Genomic DNA, 7,447 nt, shown 5'->3' on the forward strand with positions numbered 1-7,447 from the left:
TTTTGATGCTTCCTGTCCTGGTAGGTAGATGGGCGTACCATTCCAAAGATGATTGTGTGCCTGTCTGTTTCCCCAGGGGTTTCTTGAAGCCCTTGTCTGAAAGTTGGGAGAGCAAGCTGGGGCAGCTGGACGGTGTGCGGTCTAAACAGTCCTGCCCTCAGCACGCCTAAAAATTTGGCAATTGGGGCAACCTCCCCCATGGCCCCCCACGCTACTCCCTTGAGTGCGGGGAAGGCTAGAATGTCTGTCATATATTTATTTCTCTCTGTGTCCTTGTTGCAGATTTTCCCTCACTTCCTGTCTCTTGAAACCATGTCAGCAGCAAAGGAAGAAATTGTAAATCTCTTTAAATGAGCCTCAGATAGAAGTAAAAACCTGACCTTAGCTTCATCCCTTCCCTACTCTATCCAATCTATAAAAAGTATGAAAACAGCAAGCTGAGTCACTCACGTCTAGTAAGTGAAAGTAAGTAGACAAACAAACTATTCCAGAGGCACTAAAGCTCTAATTGCCTGGATTTCTGAATTGCATGAATCTCTGCACATGAGACAGATCTTCGTATAAATATTCTGGTGAGTAAAACGTGCTAAATACTAATTCTACTGCTGGCACATTGAAAAAATTTTTTTTAGGTAAATACAAATCTGCAAACAGCCAAATCCTAATGAATCACTAATTTTTTATTAGCCTGAATATTTATATGCAGATCTGCCTGATGTGCCAAGTATCAAACAACTGAGGAATCTAGGCAATTTGAATCAGGAATTGTATGATTCTTTGCAGATTGTCTGCATTATTATATTTAGGGAAGTTAAAATAGACTGAGATTTGTTGCTTCCTTTCATTTGCAAGCTCCCTCGTCCTTAATTATAAAACAGTGTTCTTAAGAGTAAAAGGTGTAAAAGAATATTATTATTCACCTGAAATATTGAATGAAAATGTGTCCACTAATGTGACGCAATTTTATAGTGAGGTAAATGCTTTAATTCTTGAAGTCCTATTAAAAAAAACTTATCATGGAATATAAATGACTATCACATCAGTCACTGTGAAATTAAATCATTTCAAATAACCAAAAATAATCAACAATGCTATGATTGTGAAGCCCCAGTAAACCAGCACAGGCTAACAATAAATCATAACATTGGTAATATACAGTACATTATGCATAGTATCATGCAGTAGATAATAGAATGTATGTCATTGATATTAGTGTGTATACTGTAGCTGTCATATACCTGGTTCATACAGAAAAGAAAAGAAAGGCCAACTCATGGACCATTTGGTCTTTCTGCCATAATTCTTCTATAGTTTTATGTTTCTAGTCCTCCCTCTTCAGGGGTGCTTGTTAGGTACCAGCATTTTGGCTCCATTTGTGTAATCAGACTTTTCCACAGCAAATCTATAACATTATTCTGTGATCTTAGATTCCATGGCATACAAAACAGAGATACAAAACAGAAATTTCCCCAAAACAATTAAAAAACCACAAGCACACTATGGAGGGTAACACTACACCATGTTGCCAGAGTGAAGAGTTGCCACTGAAGAGGTGGCTGTGATTAGTGACCCACTAGGCATACTACAACTCAAAAAGAAAAAAGAGAGAAAACAAAGTGCAACACGACGTAGTGCATTAAATGTGCTTTTGCACTTTGTTTTCTCTTTTTTTATTTTAGAGACATTTCCCAGCACACTTAGCAGCTAGCCTACAACTAAATAATTGACACTGTCTAACAATGTGTGTTAAAACAGAGGTTTTATTTGCACAATTTTTGTAAAATATGTGGAAGCCACACTGCCTCGTCAAGGCTCCTCTCCAAAGTGTGGTAAGTTTCCAAGGGACTAAGTCTCAATTATTTCTAAGTTTGTTGCAGTTGGACAATTTTTTCATATTTATATATTCCATTCACTCTCCTTATAAAATATAAAATAATTATTTGCTTAACTCTGTAAAAGGGTATGCCATTTATTTTTTATAGGAGACTGCCACTAGTTCTTGAACTGTAAACACCTCCTTTTTATGCCATTTGTATACTGAACACTAATAATGCCTGTATTAATTATCCCGATCCCACATAGGTTGCTATAGATGTGGAGCTATGAAATCATTAGTATGTAGAATTAATGAGCCTCAATAAAGCCACTTTGAAGACATTGATCTTGGTTTTGCTTCTGTGTGCTATCTTGTTTCTACTCACATAGCTGTGGTTAATTTCCTTAAAAAAGAGTCTCAGCTCAGTGGGAAAGTTGCTATGATGTGTGTGCTGTTAACTCAAAGAAGTTGTAACAAAATATAAGCTAAATTAAACAGTTGGGACTCATTTGTATCATTATGTGAAGGCTTAAACCTGGTCAGACTGGTACAGCCCAGATCTGTCGCACATAATGTTCTTCATTAATAACATGACATATCCTTAAGTTATAAACATAACTCATCTAATAAATTAGTATTCTATGACTTATAATACATATCTATAATGAAAGGCACATGTTTCTGCTTCCTAGCAGCTATAAAATGCTCCTGGAAAAGCAGAAGGCAACAGCTTTATTAATAACCTCAAGCTGTCTGCTCACCACTGGCAACCATTTTACAACCATGGGCATCAATATAGAGTTGCTTGCCACCACGCTTAAAGTGACACTTAACTATTAACAATACTGGATCTTATTTGTGTATTGCTCTGCTGTAGATCCTCAAATCATTTCTGAGTTGGTGCTGACACTGTCCTTCCTTTCGGAGAGTGGCTACTTTTGTTCCCCATGGTCCCCATGTGCGTTGTAAAGTAGACACTGCTCCAAGCTTGCTACCGTGTTGGACTGCAATCTCAATGCAAATTAGTAAACTAAACTTGAGATTAGGTAAGCACGGATATCGATGCTAGTATTGGTGCTGATATTGGGCATTTTCACGAGTGCTTGTGAAAGTGCCCCGATACTAAAGGGCAATACCGGCTTGCTCGGGACCTTAGGACAGCCTTCAGGGGACCTTGTGACACCTGTCTGTTTACAGCCCTGGTCGGGTGCCTCCTCCTTTATGTCACTTGCACCTGCCCGAACAGCCATGGGGAGACCTTAGGATTGCCACCTTTTCTTCAGGCCAAACCCGAACACTATAGCGCTTCACGGCAATTTGTTTGTAAAGTATACACTATGCATGTATTTTGTAATCACAACTTACCAGTATGCCACACAGGGCCGGCGCTAGCGCAAGGCAAGATGGGCACTTGCCTTACGGCGCCAGGGAACAGGGCGGAAAAGTCGCCCGATCAAGACCAGACTCAGTGTGTGGGCAGCGGGCTGCCGTTGTGGGCGGCATTGAAAGACGAGTCCCCGGCCGCCGGCTGCAGCGGCGCTCGGGCGCTGACCTCGGCAGTCACGGTTTAGAGACTCAGTGACACTCTCCTTGGCTACGTCAGTGGTTGATCTAAGTCGCCCCGCCCCTGGTTCCCCTGGCCGCTCAGCCGTGAAGGACAATGGAGTTCAGATATGTACTATTGCCCATAAAAGATGTTCCCACAAAAGATGTCACAGGTTACTTGTGGCATTTTTTATGGGGGCACGTTTTATGGTCTATACTAGCCCCACCCCCCATTTTCAATTGATATTTAATACAGTATAATATATATATATATACACGGTTACCTGTTAGTAGTGGAGACTGGGGCGTGAGACTGGGGCGTGAGACTGGGGTGGTGCCGGCTATTTGGTCCCAGATGACAGCGCATGGTGGAGATGGTGATTTTGGAGGACCTCCCTGATGTCACTTCCTCCCACCTAGTCCCTGCCGCGGAGGAGAAAAACAGAGGGAGGGACTCGACAAGTGACAGTGGCGGCACCAGCAGGGAGCCACAAGTCCGGTGTGAATAATGTGCCCGGGTGTGATTCGGGCTCACACACGAGCACAGGATTCCAAAACCCGTTGTTCTATCAAAGTTTGTGACTAGGTTGGAATGTGTGAGCGGTCACGTGGTCACACATTTTAATGTAATCCCACCCAGTTTTTTTGGTGATGAAATCTGTAACCGGCAATAGGTCTCACATTTTACAAAGTCGGACAGAAGTGAGCTGTCCCGGGGCAGATCGGTTCTCCTGCACATACCATCTCTAATGCCGATCTGCCCTGGAAGAGCTCACAAAGTGTTGTAATGCTTGACCTAATGGGTGGTCACACATTCCACCGCCGGAAAACTGGGCAGGATTACGTTAAAATGTGTGACCATGTGAGGGGTCACACATTCTAACGTAATAACAAATGTTGGTAGAACACTGAACTGTCCAGGTGAATCCCGGATGGGTGGCAACCCTGGAGACTTTGCATGCCTTTGCGGCAAAAAATCCCCCGCCCGCAATTTTATAATTTTACTAAGTTGCATTTATTAGCTGTTTCCACCAGCCGCACGTCTACCGCAATGTCCCATTCCTGGAACACAAGGGTTTGCATATATATTGTTTCCTTGCGTTCTGGGGTAGGAGGGGGCGTGGCAGTGCCATTCAAGTCAATAGCACTGCAGAAATGCCCCCCGCCCACAGTACGATCGGCCGCGAAGGAACGTGCGGTAATAAAATCCCCTGCGTTCCAGTGTAGTGGGATCGCAAAAAATCATGCATGAACGATTTTTTGGGATCCCACCGCATTGGAACGCAGGGCATTTTATTACCTCACGTAACTGTGCGGCTCATCGTACTGTGGCCGAGTCTGCAGTGCCGCCCCAGAGCGCAGGGAGACTTTATATAGGCAATCCCTTGCGTTCCGGGCACGGGACATTGCAGTAGATGTGCGGGCAGGTGGAAACAAGCCCTTAAGTAGAACACCAGACACATGTTTTATTTGTTTTGTGTGTATTAAAATATATCACATAACATCTCTGTCCCCGACCTTCATTTCCTATTGTGTCACCTATAAAGAAATTGTGTCAGGTTTTGTTCCCCTGCCTGTATCCTTGATGTGTACTATTGCACATAAAAGATGCCCCCACAAAACATTTTTTTGGGGGGCATGTTTAATGTGCAATACTGATTCCCCCCCCCTTTCTAATTGATATTGCATTTGATAAAAATGTAATAAATACCTGCTTTTCTTCAAAGGTGAGATGACAGGTCTCTGAGGAGATGAGAAGGGCGGCCCCAAACTCGTCTGCCACACAAAAGCGCTGCTCTCCACCCCTGCTAGCTGGCTGGCTGCCGGAGGAAGATTCGTCCCTCATGGCTCCCTCTCTCCCTGATGTCACTTCCTCCCACTACAGCCGCGGAGGAAACAGAGGAGGGAGGGAGAGTCGAGGAACAGGAGACAGCGCCACCTGGCGTCCGCCGCAAGAAATGCAGGTATGCGGCATTGTAATGTTTGAACCATGTGCCCAGGCGGGAGGTGGCCACAGACCCGGGCACATGATTCCAAACCCGGGTTGTACGGGTGAAACCCGTACGGGTGGCAACACTAGGAGACCTGTCACAGCCATGGTGAGACCACACCTGCCCGCACAGCCCTGCTGAGACACACTGCCCTGGTGACACTGCACAGCCATGGAGACACACCACAGCCATGCTGATATCTGCATGCAGCCCTGGTGGCACCGCACAGCCCTGGTGACACCGCACAGCCCTGGTGACACTGCACAGCCATGGTGACACCCACACGTAGCCCTGGTGACACTGCACAGCCATGGTGACACTGCACAGCCATGCTGAGACCCACACGCAGTTCTGGTGACAGCGAACAGCCATGCTGAGACCCGCACACAGCCCTGGTGACACCACACAGCCATGGTGACACTGCATAGCCCTGCTGATACCCGCACACAGCCTTTGTGAGACCTGCACGGAGTCCTGGTGACACCACAGAGCCATGATAACACCACACAGCCATGGTGAGCCCTGCTCGCAGCCCTGGGGACACCACGCAGCCATGTTGAGACCAGCATGCAGCCCTGGTGAGACTGCACACAACCATGGTTATGTCAGGAGGTGTTGGTGTCAGGAATCCAGATGCAGGGAGACTCGCCAATACAAAAGACACCTCTAAATAAGCAGACTGAATTGTTATGTACAGCCTCCTATAAAGTGGTAGTCAGCATAGGTAGAGTCCATGGGTGAGGTAACCATAAACGAAATCCAAGTCTCAAATCCAATAATATAGCACAGGTCAGGGTGGGCAGCAAGGTTCAAGATCAGAAAGACAAGCCAAAGGTCAGAATAACAGTAGTAACAGAAGGACCTACGAGAGCTAGGTACTACACTATGAAATACTGCAATAACCAAGCACTGGCTGTTTGGGTTAATTCAAATTTATACCTTTTGGCACTGAAATGACATCATCCCTGGAGGTGTAGCTTCCTGTCAGCTGGTCTTCATTAGGCTATGCAGAAACTGTTGTTATCTCTTTATGCAGGTGTCAGCAGCCAGAGAACTGCAGGCAGGAGCAGGAGCAGTTTGATGAAGGGGAAGAGACACAAGCAGCGGCCGCTAAGACGAGACTCATGGCTGACACCCAACACCCATGGACAGCTGGGGGGATACATCCAAGGAACACAGGACACCCAAAGGTAAGTTCTCACAGGTGACATTGCACAGCCATGTTGATACCATACAGCCATTGTGAGACCTGCACACAGCCCTGGTGAGATCACACAGCCAATGAGACCTGCACACAGTCTTGGTGACACCGCACAGACATGGCGAGACCCACACAGCCCTGGTGACAGCAAACAGCCATGCTGAGACCCACACGCAGCCCTGGTGACAGTGAACAGCCATGCTGAGACCCGCACACAGCCCTGGTGACACCGCACAGCCATGATGACACCACACAGCCATGTTGACACTACACAGCCATGGTGAGCCCAGCATGCAGCCCTGGTGACACCACACAGCCATGGTAAGACCTGCATGCAGCCCTGGTGAGACCGCACACAGCCATGGTGACACTGCACATCCATTTTCATACCATACAGCCATTGTGAGCCCCGCTCACACCCCTGGTTTTTTCAGATTTAACTCAGTAGTTTAGTGTCAGTAGCACTTAAGGCTGGTCATTTCTTTTACCTTTATTGCATTCTCTACATTAAGGTAAAAAATGCTCAGCACTTTGTTCTGTCCCCTATCCCCCCCCCCCCACACACACGCACTTACCTGTTACCTGTGCACACCGTTGTCCCTGCCGCCGGTCCCTGAAGAGATCCTCTGTTCCCCAAAATTCCTGGTTGTGGGGAAGGGTACTGTGGGTAGGGGAGCCAAGGGCTTTTTCTGCTGTCAGTCAAAGTGTTGGGAGAAGAGTGGTGTTACCTGCTGCACACTGTGCGTGTCTATGGACCTACACAGCTTCTTTAGGCTCTGTTCACACCTGGGCGCAGTGGTGTATTTATGTATTTAAGCTTCGGCCGCCCTCGGCACCTTACTAGCACCCCCCCCCCGGGGGGTTTAAGTCTAGTCGCAGGCACCGATAACGAGC

This window comes from Nanorana parkeri, unplaced genomic scaffold, assembly GCF_000935625.1.
Source record: "Nanorana parkeri isolate BGI_ZX_2015 unplaced genomic scaffold, ASM93562v1 scaffold2234, whole genome shotgun sequence".
NCBI lineage: Eukaryota > Metazoa > Chordata > Amphibia > Anura > Dicroglossidae > Nanorana > Nanorana parkeri.